The sequence below is a fragment of the Pelophylax lessonae genome, assembly GCF_965119305.1.
Source record: "Pelophylax lessonae genome assembly, chromosome: 2".
Classification (NCBI taxonomy): Eukaryota; Metazoa; Chordata; class Amphibia; order Anura; family Ranidae; genus Pelophylax; species Pelophylax lessonae.
This window is the reverse complement of record NC_138769.1, coordinates 19026964-19041752: the sequence shown is the minus strand read 5'-3', so window position 1 is coordinate 19041752 and position 14789 is coordinate 19026964. Positions and strand designations below refer to the sequence as shown.

The 14789-nt window shown below is 46.7% G+C and overlaps 1 protein-coding gene across 1 annotated transcript in view; it reads right to left on the bottom strand.

The window, feature by feature from the left end:
- The window catches only part of CASR (calcium sensing receptor), a 202201-nt gene that overhangs the window by 21926 nt on the left and 165486 nt on the right, over positions 1-14789 (bottom strand). The gene's annotated exons all lie outside the window — the stretch shown is intronic.

The window sequence follows — 14789 nt, the reverse complement described above, 5'->3', positions numbered from 1 at the left end:
TATTATACATTGTATCCTGTATGTATACAATGTATTATATAATGTATCCTGTATGTATACAATGTATTATATAATGTATCCTGTATGAATACAATGTATTATATAATGTATCCTGTATTTATACAATGTATTATATAATGTATCCTGTATGTATATGATGTATTATATAATGTATCCTGTATGTATACAATGTATCTTTCCATTCAGAAGAGTAAATACACACACAGGGGCAGCTGTACAGCGACTGATCACTGTGGTAGCCAATCAAAAGCTATCACAGTGATCAGGTTCCCGATCGTTAGTAGGAGACCCAAGGCTCTTGGATGAGAGCCCGATCCCTGTGCTGGTAGCACAAACACATGTACGCATATATGTGTCCTCACAGAAGAAGGCCCCCTTCAGTGAGGACGCTTACAGTATATGTGTACAGTCAGTGGCATCAGGTTAATCTGAATGATCTTGAATTTTGTAGACTTAAGCCCCGTACACACGTACCGATTGTCGGCCGTAAATATTTGGCCGCCGAACGATCGGCCGATTGTCGGCTTGTTAGTATGATGCTTCCGACAACCGACAGCGACTTTTCGGCCGAACAGAATCGGGTGTGCAGGCTATAAAATTTTTGTTGGCCGTCACCAGAACGGCCGATTGTTCGCCAGTCAGTACAGAATTCGGCCGACAAACAGAAGATTAGCAAGACTGGGCATGCTCAGAAAAGAAAAAAGACAGGGAAAGTTAACCATTACATGACATCACTTCTGCAGTCGGCTGTTGTTGGCCGACAAAATTTGTGTGCAGTCTTTAGCACTTTTCAACCGACAGGACAGCACCGGACAAAAGACGGCCGATCGTTCGGCCGACGTTTGGTACGTGTGTACGGGGCTTTAAGCCCCGTACACACACACAGATTGTTGGCTGTAAATTGTTGGCCAACGTCCGATCCGCCGATTGTAGGCTTGTTAGTATGATGCTTCTGACAACCAACTGCGAATTTTTGGCCGAAAAAAATCTGGTGTGCATGCTATAAAATTTTTGTTGGCCAACAAAAAACGGCCGATTGTTCCTCAGTCAGTACAGATTTCGGCAGACAAAAATCAGATGAGCAAGACTGGGCATGCTCAGAGAAGAAAAAACACAGGGAAAGTAAACCAGCACATGACATCACTTCTGAAGTTGTTTTTTGTTGGCCAACAAAAGTCCAGTGCAAGTCTAGAGCACATTTCAACCAACAAACACTGGACAAAAGTTGGCCGATCAGTTGGCCAACAATCTGTGCGTGTGTACGGGGCTTTACTTTGTGACGCTCCCCGCTGGAATTCTGTGGCACGTAGTCACTATGTCCTATGAGTAGGCACTGCTGTGTCACACATTTCACAGAGCCTGCCTTCTGTACTACAGAAGTGCTAAGATGAGGAGTTTCAGGAGGCGGAGTCACTACAGGAATTACTGCTTGTAGGCAGCAAGGTACCATGGGATATGTAGTCCTTAGAAATGGAGGATAAGCTGAAATGCATGTTGAGAATCCAGGAAGTTGAGGAAAGAGAGGCCAGCAGGCAGCGCTCACAATGTGAAAAGGAGATTTTTCATGTAAGGTCCTATTGGATTGTCAAATAGAACTATTGTTTTTATTGTTATTACAATGCTGATGTAAAATGGAAGTGTATGCTATGACAATATATCTCCTTTAAGCCCTTTCCACCTGCACTATAGCTGAATGATGGCTATAGTGTGGGCTTACTTTGCTTCCTCCCATGATTGCGGCGCGCTCTGTGTTTGCTGAGGTCTTCAGACTCAGCCGATCACAGATCGGGGTAAAGGGCCAATCACAGCAGCCCTTTACCACGTGATCAGCAACATCTCTCCTGGCAGTCTTCTGTTCTCCGTGTTCATCTGTGTATGACCTGACTTGGCTGACTACTCTCCTGGCTCTCAACCCTACATTGGTAGACGACCCAGCATCGGCAGGCGACCTGGCATCGGCAGTCTGCCCGCTTCTGGACTTGATCCCGGTTTGGATGACTACCTGCTTCTGGGCTCGCTCCTGACTTGGATGACTTCTGGGCTTGACCCCGGCTTGTTCCTGCTCCCACTTCCTTACTCTTGCTGTGTGTTTATTGTTGTTTGCTCCAATAAACTGCTTTATTTTACTTGCATCCCTGTGTGGTCTGATTTCCTTGCATCCTGACATTATCAGTGTCCTGATTATCAGTGCAGTCCCAACAGTGCCCACCAGTGCGGCCAATCTGTGCCCATCAGTGCCTCCTCATCAGTGTCACCTATTAGTGCTGTTTATCAGTGCCCATCAGTGCCACATATCAGTGCAGCCTCATCAGTGCAGCCTAGCATTGCCCATCAGTGAAGCCTCATCAGTGCAGCCTAGCAGTGCCCATCAGTGAAGCCTCATCAGTGCAGCCTAGCAGTGCCCATCAGTGAAGCCTCATCAGTGCAGCCTAGCAGTGCCTCCCCATCAGTGTCACCTATCAGTGCTGTTTATCAGTGCCACATATCAGTGCAGCCTCGCAGTGCCCATCAATGCAGCCTCATCAGCAGACATTAATTTAGAAGAAAAAAATACCGGTTTAAAAATTTTATAACAAACTATGATTTTTTTATTTTTTTTTCCAAAATGTTCTGTCTTTTTTTGTTATTTTAAGCAAAAAATAAAAACCCCAGAGGTGATCAAATACCACCAAAAGAAAGCTCTATTTGTGTAGAAAAAGTGATAAAAATTTTATTTGGGTACAACGTCGCACGACCACGCAATTGTCATTCAAAGTGTGACAGCGCTGAGAGCTGAAAATTGGCCTGGGCAGGAAGAGGGTGAAAGTGCCCAGTAGGCACGTGGTTAAAGCCGAACACTAGGAAACCAGCTAAATACACTTACAGGAGCTGTTTTACCTGCAGATTTTTATTTCTGTCCAGTCAGTGCTGAGAATTGCACTGCTCTGTCAAACAGCACAGCCACAAATTACACTTAAGGAATACAGCAGTGTCTTATCATCACCCCCAGCTGGCTACCTGAACAGTGATAAAGCAGAAGACGGGGAAGTCATCCCTCTGCTCTTTCTGCTCTCTCCTCCTATTAGCAGATGCCTTGTCAGCCTATTTGCATGCAGCACACCTTAATGGCTCCAAAGTTAAGCCCCTCCCTCTCCCAGTAAAAAGCTTCTGTACAGGATGCAATATGATGGTACCAAGTAAAACTCACATATAGAATGGCTGAATTAAAAAACTTAAGCAAAAACATTTCATGATGTGATAATCTGCATTCATTTGTGCCTTGTTCTAACTGCCTGGAGATCAGCCTGAACTCTCCCCCTGGGGTATTATTCATTTAAATAATTTATGTACAGGCTGAGCAGTGCTAAGCAGGGTTTCTGCTGAATAAATTTATTGATTTACTATGAATTTTATACTAAATTGTAGCCAGCAGGGAGTGATTCCATCGGCCTCCATCCACCCATTTTATCTGCTTAAATTTCACCTTTCCTGGTTCATCAAAATTTACTGGGGATGCTTGAATGCATGGATGAACTTTCATTGGATCTGTGAACTTGGCCTTTAAAGTGATTTTAAAGATATTTTTTTTAAATAACAAACCTGGCATACGTACCTAACCTGCTTTGTGCAATGGGTTTGCAAAGAACAACCCCGTCCCTCCTACTCTGGGGTCCCCCTCCCAGCTACTCCTTCCACCTGAGTAGCCCCATAGCAAGCCACCAAAAATGTATTTATTGGCCTAATAACCTCTTTAGCCATTCCGAAACCTTGTTCCGTTTATGATCATGTGATAATGTTCACCAATCGGGTGTGGGGTTAGGAATGTGTTCAATGCAGAGTTTCCTGTAGTTGGAACGCATAGCGTCATCTTAAGAGATATTGCTTCCTCTTCCGGTATTTGGAACATACTAATTGGACATTCGAGTCTACCTATTATATAAGGTGTGCTGACGATTGCAAGTCACACCCCTGATTATGTCAATCAGTGACGAAACAAATAGGGCGGGACCAGTGATGTGTGACGTCAGCATGTGTTTCTGCACTTTTTGGGTTTTTTAAATGGCAAACCTGTCATACATACCTGCTCTGGGCAATGGTTTTGCAAAGAGCAGCCCCAGCCCTCCTACTCTGGGGCCCCCCTCCAGCTCCTCCTTCCACCTGAGCAGCCCCCCATAGCAAGCCACTAAAAATGTATTTATTGGCCTAATAACGTCTTTAGCCATTCCGAAACCTTGTTCCCTGTTTATGTTCATGTGATAATGTTCACCAATCAGGTGTGGGGTTAGGAACGTGTTCAATGCAGAGTTTCCTGTAGTTGGAACGCATAGCGCCATCTTAAGAGATATTGCTTCCTCTTCTGGTATTTGGAACACACTGATTGGACATGCAGTGTACTTATTATATTAAGGTGTGCGGATGATCACAAGTCACGCCCCTGATTATGTCAATTTGTGACGAAACATGTAGGGTGGGACCAGCGATGTGTGACGTCAGCATGTGTTTCTGCACTCCCAGGTTTTTTAACCACTTGCCGACAAGTCACGTTGACTGTACTGCGGCAAAGTGGCTCGTTATCGTCAGGCGACGTAGACCTACGTCACCAGACAGTCCCCTCTCTCGGCGGCGCCACCGGAAGGCTCGATCCCGCTGTATTCAGTTACAGCGGGAGTCGGGCCAGGGGAGGAGTAGTGGTGATCATCGCTGCTCTTCCCCGATCCTCGGGGATCTAGTGTGGAAATCCGCCCGCTTGTGTAAACAAAGCGGGCGGATCTCCTAAGTGACAGGCAGGGTCAGATTGCAGGGTTCAGCATAGCTGAACATGCGATCTGTCCCTGTAACACTCAGTCACCTCCCCCCACACACGTCAGTAAGCACCAGGCATACATTAACTCCTCCCTCTCCAATAAAAATTAACCCCTTCCCTGCTAGTGTCATTTTTACAGTAACAGTGCATATGTATAGCACTGATTACTGTAGTAATGTCACTGGTAACCCCAAAAGTGTCAAAAATGTCAGTCAAGGGTCCAATCTGTCCCCCGCAATGTCGCAGTCCCGCAAAAAAAAATCGCAGATCGCCGCCATTACTTGTTAAAAAAAAAAACACAAAAAATAACAGAAATCTTTCCCTTAGTTAGTAAACGCAATAACTTTTTTTATTTTTTAATTGCGATTTTTTTTTTACCAAAAATATGTAGCAGAAAACAAATTGGCCTAAAATGATAAAAAATTTTGATTTTTACATTTTTTTGGGGGGGGGGGGATTTCATATAAAAAATGTGAAAAATATTGTTATTTTTTCAAAATTGTCGCTCTTTTTTTGTTAAATAAGTAAAAATCGCACAGGTGATCAAATACCACCAAAAGAAAGCTCTATTTGTGGGGGGAAAAAGGACATACATTTAATTTGGGTACAGCGTTGCATGTCTGCGCAATTGTCCATTAAATTAACGCAGAGCCGAATCGCAAAATATGGCCTGGTCAGGAATGGGGTAAAACCTTCCGGTCATAAAGCAGTTAAAAATACGCTCATTGAGAATTTTTTTGTCAAAGACATGTAGCTAAATACATTTTGGCCTAAATATATGACAAAATTGAATATATTGGATATTTTTTAACTGTCAAAGTAGAAAAATAGTTATTTTTTCAAAATTGTCGCATTTTTAAATTAATATCGCAAAAAATGAAAATCTCACAGGTGATCAAATACCACCAAAAGAAAGCTCTGTTTGTGGGGAAAAAAGGACGTAATTTTCGTTTGGGTACGGCGTTGCATGACCGCGTAATTGTCAGTTAAATTCGCACAGTGCCGAATCCCAAAAAGTGGCCTGGACGTAAGACAGCAAAATCCTCCGGTGGTAAAGTGGTTAAATAGCAAACCTGTAATATGTACCTGCTCTGTGCAATGGTTTTGCAAAGAGTAGCTCTGGCCCTCCTACTCTGGGGTCCCCCTCCAGCTCCTACTTCCATTTGATTAGCCCCATAGCAATAGGTATTTATCACAGTATTTGCGCAGCAATTTTTCAAACAATTTTGGGAAAAAATACAAGTTAATGAATTTTAATGCAAAAAACCCAATATATAACCCATTTTTTAAAGAAAAATATAAAAGATGATGTTACACGGAGTAAATAGATATCGATCATGTTACACTTTCAAATTGCGCACACTTGTGGAATGGCCCAAAACTACAGTACTAAAAAATCTCCATAGACAACGTTTTTAAAAAATATTTACAGGTTACCAGTTTATAGTTCCAGAGAAGGTCTGGTTCTAGAATTATTGTTATTGCTATAACGTTCGCGGTGATACCTCACATGTGTGGTGCAAAGGTTGTTTACATATGCGGGCACAACCATTCACTTCTGTGTGCATGCGATATACAGGATACTTTAGAAAAAAAAATATTATTATTATTATTTATTTTATTCTTTTTTATTTTTACACTGTCTCTGTAATTTTTGTTATCACTTTTATTCCTATTACAACAAATGTAAAAATCCCTTGCAATAGGAATAAGATATGACAGGTCCTCTTTATGGAGACATCTGTCAATAAGACCGCAGACATCTCCTCTACCCTGAAAAGCATGGGATATAAAAAAAAAAATGATCTCTGCTTTCCAGGGGCAAAAAATTGCAGTGTTTACATCTGCTAGAGATGGAAGTGACATCATGATGGGGGATTAGCAGAGCTGGATGTTACTAATGAGCAGGGGATCTGCTAAAAGAGGGAACTAATGAGCGGGGGATCTGCTAAAAGAGGGTACTATTGAGTAGGGGATCTGCTAAACAGGGGTACTAATGAGCTGGCAATCTGCTGAACAGGGGTACTAATAAGATAGGGATCTGCTAAACAGGGGTATTAATGAGCTGGGGATCTGCTAAACAGGGGTACTAATGAGCTGGGGATCTGCTAAACAGGGGCACTAATGATCTGGAGATCTGCTAAACAGGGGCACTAATGAGATGGGGATCTGCTAAACTGGGGTACTAGTGAGCCTGGGGATCTGCTAAACAGGGGTACTAATGAGCCTGGGGATCTGCTAAACAGGGGCACTAATGAGATGGGTCTCTGTTAAACTGGGGTACTAATGAGCCTGGGGATCTGCTAAACAGAGGTACTAATAAGCTGGGGATCTGCTGAGCAGGGGTACTAATGAGCTGGGGATCTGCTGAACAGGGGTAATAATGAGATGGAGATCTGCTGAACAGGGGTAATAATGAGCTGGAGATCTGCAGAACAGGGGTACTAATGATCTGGGGATCTGCTGAACAGGGGTACTAATGAGCTGGGGATCTGCTAAACAGGGGTACTAATGAGCTGGGGATCTGCTGAACAGGGGTACTAATGAGCTGGGGATCTGCTAAAAGAGGGTACTAATGAGCTGGGGATCTGCTAAACAGGGGCACTAATGAGCTGGGGATCTGCTGAACAGGGGTACCAATGAGCTGGGAATCTGCTAAACAGGGGTACTAATGAGCTGGGGATCTGATAAACAGGGGTACTAATGAGCTGGGGATCTGCTGAACAGGGGTACTAATGAGCTGGGGATCTGCTAAACAGGGGTACTAATAAGCTGGGGATCTGCTGAGCAGGGGTACTAATGATCTGGGGATCTGCTGAACAGGGGTACTAATGAGCTGGGGATCTGCTGAACAGGGGTAATAATGAGCTGGAGATCTGCTGAATAGGGGTACTAATGATCTGGGGATCTGCTGAACAGGGGTACTAATGAGCTGGGGATCTACTAAACAGGGGTACTAATGAGCTGGGGATCTGCTAAACAGGGGTACTAAGGAGCTGGGGATATGCTAAACAGGGGTACTAATGATCTGGGGATATGCTAAACAGGGGTACTAATGATCTGGGGATCTGCTGAACAGGGGTACTAATGAGCTGAGATCTGCTGAACAGGGGTACTAATGAGCTGAGATCTGCTGAACAGGGGTACTAATGAGCTGGGGATCTACTGAACAGGGGTACAACTGGGCCCTTTTAAAACACATAGAAAATCAACACACACACACATGGCCTTTGCCAAGCTTCATTAGCCACCTCAATACCCGGCCCTTTCACCCCCATCCTGCCCAGGCCAATTTTCAGCTTTCAGCGCTGTCACACTTTAAATGACGATTGCACGGTCATGCAACACCGTATCCATATGACATTTTTTCATTTTCACACGAATAGAGCTCTCTTTTGGTGGTATTTATTAACCCCTGGGTTTTTTTTAATTTTTGTTTAAAAAAAAAAAATGAAAAAAGACCAACAATTTTGAAAAAAATGTTTTTTCTTATTTACAAAATTTTCTGACAAACTAGCTAATTTTTCTCCTTCACTGATGTGCGCTAATGAGGCTGCACTGATGGGCACTAATAGGCTGCACTGATGGGCACTAATAGGCTGCACTGATGGGCACTAATGAGGTGACACTGATGAGGAGGCACTAATATGTAGCACTGATATGCAGCACTGATATGCAGCACTGATGGGCACTGATAGGTGGCCCTGATAGGCAATAATAATTGGCACTGATTGGCAGGCACTGATGGGCAGTGAAAGACAGCACTGATTGGCATCACTGATGGGCACAGACTGGTGTCTCTGGGCACAGGCTAGTGTCTCTAATGGGCACAGGCTGATGTCAATGATAGGCACAGAGTGGCATCACTAATGGGCACTGTTGGGGCTGCATTGTAATCAGTGGCCTGAGTACCTTTACACCTCCTCAGTGAGGAGAAGCTGCTGATCGGCGCTCCTCACCTCATACTCTGTCAGTGTGAGGTGAGGTGAGAAGAGCTAATAAACGGTATCTCGTTTGCGTGTGATCTGGTGTGATTGGACACAGCCAATCGCATGGGTAAAGAGCCACAGCCGCGGCTCTTTGCTGAGATTGGAGTTGCGCCGTGTCCCAGTGACACAATGCACCTGCGCTTGCCACCCTGCGCGCCCCTGCGGGCACGCAATCATGGCTAAACTGGGCCAATGTCATATGACATCGTCCCAGAACAAGAGCCACCCGCTCCGCCATCATTTGTCTATACCGCGGGCAGGAGGTGGTTAAACCATCATTGAAGCATCAAAACACATCAGAAAGCATGTAGAAGCGAAAGGTGCTTTAACCACTTGCCGACCTCCCCACACAGATTTACTGCGGCAGGGCGGCTCGGCTGCGTAAAATCACGTAGCTCTACGTGATTTTGTGCACGCAGTCTCGGCGGCACCCTTACAGACAACTTACAGACAACTAAAAAGATAATTGGTGTCATGCTTATGGCTATACCAAGGGGCATTGGTCCTGGAACTTTGCAGGGACCATTAAATGGGAGGTCAATCAGCCATAGCTCAAGGAACCCCTAGCAACCTCTAGAGCAGTGTTTCTGATCCCTAGGGTTCCTCTAGAGCAGGGGTGGGGAACCTTTTTTCTGCCAAGGGCCATTTGGGTATTTTTAAAATCATCCTGGGGCCGTAAATTATCAACTTAAAAATGTGCCTGTTATATTTGGTCAAACATTTAGATAACTCACCCCTAATGTGATGGCTGCAACTGCTTCTCTTTGGTGAGGTGTGTGATGTTAGCTGGTATTGATGATGATGCTACTGGCAACTGGTTTTCCAGGTTTGCCCCCCTTAATGCAGAGTTATTAGTGCCCCCATAAATGCAGAGTTTATTAGTGCCCCTATCAATGCAGAGTGATGAGTGCCCCCATCAATGCAGAGTGATGAGTGCCCCTATCAATACAGAGTGATGAGTGCCCCCATCAATGCAGAGTGATGAGTGCCCCATCAATGCAGAGGGATGAGTGCCCCATCAATGCAGAGGGATGAGTGCCCCTATCAATGCAGAGTTTATTAGTGCCCCTATCAATGCAGAGTTTATTAGTGCCCCTATCAATGCAGAGTGATGAGTGCCCCCATCAATGCAGAGTAATGAGTGCCCCCATCAATGCAGAGTGATGAGTACCCCCATCAATGCAGAGTGATGAGTGCCCCCATCATTGCAGAGTGATGAGTGCCCCCATCATTGCAGAGTGATGAGTGCCCCCTTCAATGCGTAGTGATGAGTGCCCCCATCAATGCAGAGCGCATGGGGATTAGAGTGCCTCCTGATTACACACAGAGCGGGTTCTACTTACCCGGCGCGGGCGCTCTCATACAAAGTCAGGCCTCCTGGACCGACTCCTATGATAGACGTCACCACTGTGCTGTCTATCATAGGTAGGAGGCGTGACTTCGTATGACAGTGGCCGCGCCGGGTAAGCATAGGAACCCACTCTGTGTGTAATCAGAAGGCGCTCCCCTTCCCCTCCGGAGGCAAGCCCAATGGCAGGGCCGGATCAGATGGCTTCGGGGGCCGCAGGTTCCCCACCCCTGCTCTAGAGGTTGCTAGGGGTTCCTTGAGCAATGAACAATTTATATCTCTTTGATAAGTTTCCACTGCCACCATTGATCTTTTTAGCTATCTATAAGGGGGTAATTCTTCCCAATGGCCACAAGTGTAAGGAGCATTCCTCCCACTGACCATCAACACTAATGTATCATGAGTAGTAGAAAGAGTAAACTCTAGCAGGGGTTCCCTGAGACCGAAAAGTTATTTCAAGGGTTCCTCTGTGTTGAAAAGGTTGAGAAAGGCTGCTCTAGAGGCATCCTGCTTGGGAATGACTGATTTAGAATTAATTCCATGTCTGTAGTCAGGAGATATGGAAACATGAGATCATCCCTTACACCCTTTTTGTATTTTTTCTATTTAGGAGGAGTATTTTCCTTCTCCAGCATCCAGTTCCAGCATACGAAATATCATAGGGGTGAGATGTCTTAATTTCTCAGGTTCAGTATTACAATTGTCTCCATAGGGGTCCTGGTATATCCAGTGGCTGCTGGTGCTCAAAATTTTTGGGGGGGGGGGCGCAAAAAAGAAAAATGTAATAGGTATTGCTTCGCGCCAAAAAACGCAGTAAAAAATTCCGTGACTTTGAAGTCATGGTACAGGCATGGCACAGGTGATGGTATAGGCATGGCACAGGTGATGGTATAGGCATGGCACAGATATGGTATAGGCATGTCACAGGTCATGGTACAGGAGATGGTATATGCCCCCTTTCAATGCAGTGACCAGCGTACATGCCCCCTTTCAATGCAGAGACCAGTGTACATGCCCCCTTCAATGCAGAGTTCACCGTGCGTGCCCCCTTCAATGCAATGAACATTGTGCTGTGCCCCCTTCAATGCAATGAACACTGTGCTATGCCCCCTTCAATGCAAGGAACACTGTGCTATGCCCCCTTCAATGCAATAAACACTGTGCTATGCCCCCTTCAATGCAATGAACACTGTGCTATGCCCCCTTCAATGCAATAAACACTGTGCTGTGCCCCCTTCAATGCAATGAACACTGTGCTGTGCCCCCACAATGCAGAGTTCAGCGTGCATGCCCCCTTCAATGCAACTGTGCTGTGCCCCCTTCAATGCAATGAACAATGTGCTGTGCCCCCTTCAATGCAATAAACACTGTTCTGTGCCCCCTTCAATGCAATGAACACTGTGCTGTGCCCCAACAATGCAGAGTTCAGCGTGCATGCCCCCTTCAATGCAATAAACACTGTGCTGTGCCCCCTTCAATGCAATGAACACTGTGCTATGCCCCCTTCAATGCAATAAACACTGTGCTGTGCCCCCTTCAATGCAATAAACACTGTACTGTGCCCCCTTCAATGCAATAAACACTGTGCTGTGCCCCCTTCAATGCAATAAACACTGTGCTGTGCCCCCTTCAATGCAATAAACACTGTGCTGTGCCCCCTTCAATGCAATAAACACTGTGCCCCCTTCAATGCAATGAACTCTGTGCTGTGCCCCAACAATGCAGAGTTCAGCGTGCATGCCCCCTTCAATGCAATATACACTGTGCTGTGCCCCCTTCAATGCAATAAACACTGTGCTGTGCCCCCTTCAATGCAATAAACACTGTGCTGTGCCCCCTTCAATGCAATAAACATTGTGCTGTGCCCCCTTCAATGCAATAAACACTGTGCTGTGCCCCCTTCAATGCAATAAACACGGTGCTGTGCCCCCTTCAATGCAATAAACACTGTGCTGTGCCCCCTTCAATGCAATAAACACTGTGCTGTGCCCCCTTCAATGCAATGAACACTGTGCTGTGCCCCCACAATGCAATGAACACTGTGCTGTGCCCCCTTCAATGCAATAAACACTGTGCTGTGCCCCTTCAATGCAATAAACACTGTGCTGTGCCCCCTTCAATGCAATAAACACTGTGCCCCCTTCAATGCAATGAACTCTGTGCTGTGCCCCAACAATGCAGAGTTCAGCGTGCATGCCCCCTTCAATGCAACTGTGCTGTGCCCCCTTCAATGCAATGAACACTGTGCTGTGCCCCCACAATGCAGAGTTCAGCGTGCATGCCCCCTTCAATGCAACTGTGCTGTGCCCCCTTCAATGCAATAAACACTGTGCAGAGTTCAGCGTGCGTGCCCCCTTCAATGCAACTGTTCCGTGCCCCCATCAATGCAGAGTTCAGCGTGCGAGCCCCTTTCAATGCAGAGCGCCACAGCATTGTCCCCAATCACTGCAGAGCGCCACAGCATTGTACCCCAATGATTGCAGAGCGCCACAGCATTGTCCCCCAATGATTGCAGAGCGCCACAGCATTGTCCCCAATGATTGCAGAGCGCCACAGCATTGTCCCCCAATGATTGCAGAGCGCCACAGCATTGTACCCCAATGATTGCAGAGCGCCACAGCATTGTACCCCAATGATTGCAGAGCGCCACAGCATTGTACCCCAATGATTGCAGAGCGCCACAGCATTGTCCCCCAATGATTGCAGAGCGCCACAGCATTGTCCCCCAATGAATGCAGAGTGCCACAGCATTGTCCCCCAATGATTGCAGAGTGCCACAGCATTGTCCCCAATGATTGCAGAGCGCCACAGCATTGTCCCCCAATGATTGCAGAGCGCCACAGCATTGTCCCCCAATGATTGCAGAGCGCCACAGCATTGTCCCCCAATGATTGCAGAGCGCCACAGCTTTGTCCCCCAATGATTGCAGAGCGCCACAGCTTTGTCCCCCAATGATTGCAGAGCGCCACAACTTTGTCCCCCAATGATTGCAGAGCGCCACAGCATTGTCCCCCAATGATTGCAGAGCGCCACAGCATTGTCCCCCAATGATTGCAGAGTGCCAGCTTTGTCCCCCAATTATTGCAGAGCGCCAGCATTGTACCCCAATGATTGCAGAGTGCCAGCATTGTCCCCCAATGATTGCAGAGTGCCAGCATTGTCCCCCAATGATTGCAGAGCGCCACAGCATTGTCCCCCAATGATTGCAGAGTGCCTACAGCATTGTCCCCCAATGATTGCAGAGTGCCTACAGCATTGTCCCCCAATCGATGCAGAGACCAGCGTGCGTGCTCCGTTCAAACTTACCTGGCGGCGGGGCGGCTCAGCTTCTTCCTCTTCTGCAGCGGGTCCTTCTCCCTCATCTCGGCGGCGGGAACCGGCGGGCGGCCTGCTCCGTTCAAACTTACCTGGCGGCGGCGCGGCTCAGCTTCTTCCTCCTCTTCTGCGGCGGGTCCTCCTCCCTCGTCTCGGCGGCGGGAACCGGCGGGCGGCCTCTCCTTTTCTCTGAGCGGCGGTGACGGTGAGTGACTGACGCACGCACCGGCACCGCCCCCATTGCGACGTCAGCGATATCCTGGATGATGATTGGTCCAGGCTGTAGACTGGACCAATCACAGCCAGGATATCAGAAAGTGGGGGTGTCCAACCGCAAAGACTTGCGCCCAGGATACCCCCCTACCCCCCAGAAGGCAGCCAATCGGCGCCTCTTCTGGGACGTAACCCCACCCCCCCTAGCCACCAGTTCCTTGGGTTCAGGCCGGCGAATCCAATTTTTTTATACAACTTTATTTGTTCGTTTTTTTTTTTTTTTTTTTTTTTTAGGGGTAGGGGGGCGGCGCCCTGGCGCCCCCTATGCACAGGCCGCCACTGGGTATATCACTATAAGTAGTCTCCAGGAGTTGGTATCCTCAGATAATTTGAGAGGGGATTAGTGATTGCTATTGGAAGTGATGTGGTGATATATGATTTGGAAAACTTGCTATGCAGATAATCCATATTAAGTAGCTCTGTATCAACTATATAAAGCAGTGGTCTCCAAATTGCAGCCCAAGGGCCGAATGCGGCCCTTTGCATACTTTTATCTGGCCCTTGGGGGACTATTCCTCCCATTGATGCCAACAATGGGATACTAATTCCTACACTGGCACCAATAGTGGGGGACTATTGCTTCCACTGACACCAACTCTGGGGCACTAGTCCTTCCACTGACACCAATGATGGGTCACTATCCCTTCCACTGACATCAATGGTCGAGCACCATTCCTCCCACTGACAACAATGGTTGAGCACCACTCCTTCCGCTGAAACCAATGGTCAAGCATCATTCCTCCCACTGACATCAATGATGGGGCACTATTCCTTCCACTGACACCAATGATCGAGCACCATTCCTCCCACTGACAACAATGGTTGAGCACCACTCCTTCCACTGAAACCAATGGTTAGGCATCATTCCTCCCACTGACACCAATGATGGGGTACTATTCCTTCCACTTACACCAACTCTAGGGCATAATTCATTCCACTGACACCAATGATGGGTCACTATTCCCTTCCACTGACACCAATAGTCGAGCACCATTCCTTCTTCTTACAACAATGGTTGAGCACCACTCCTTCCATTGAAACCAATGGTCAAGCATAATTC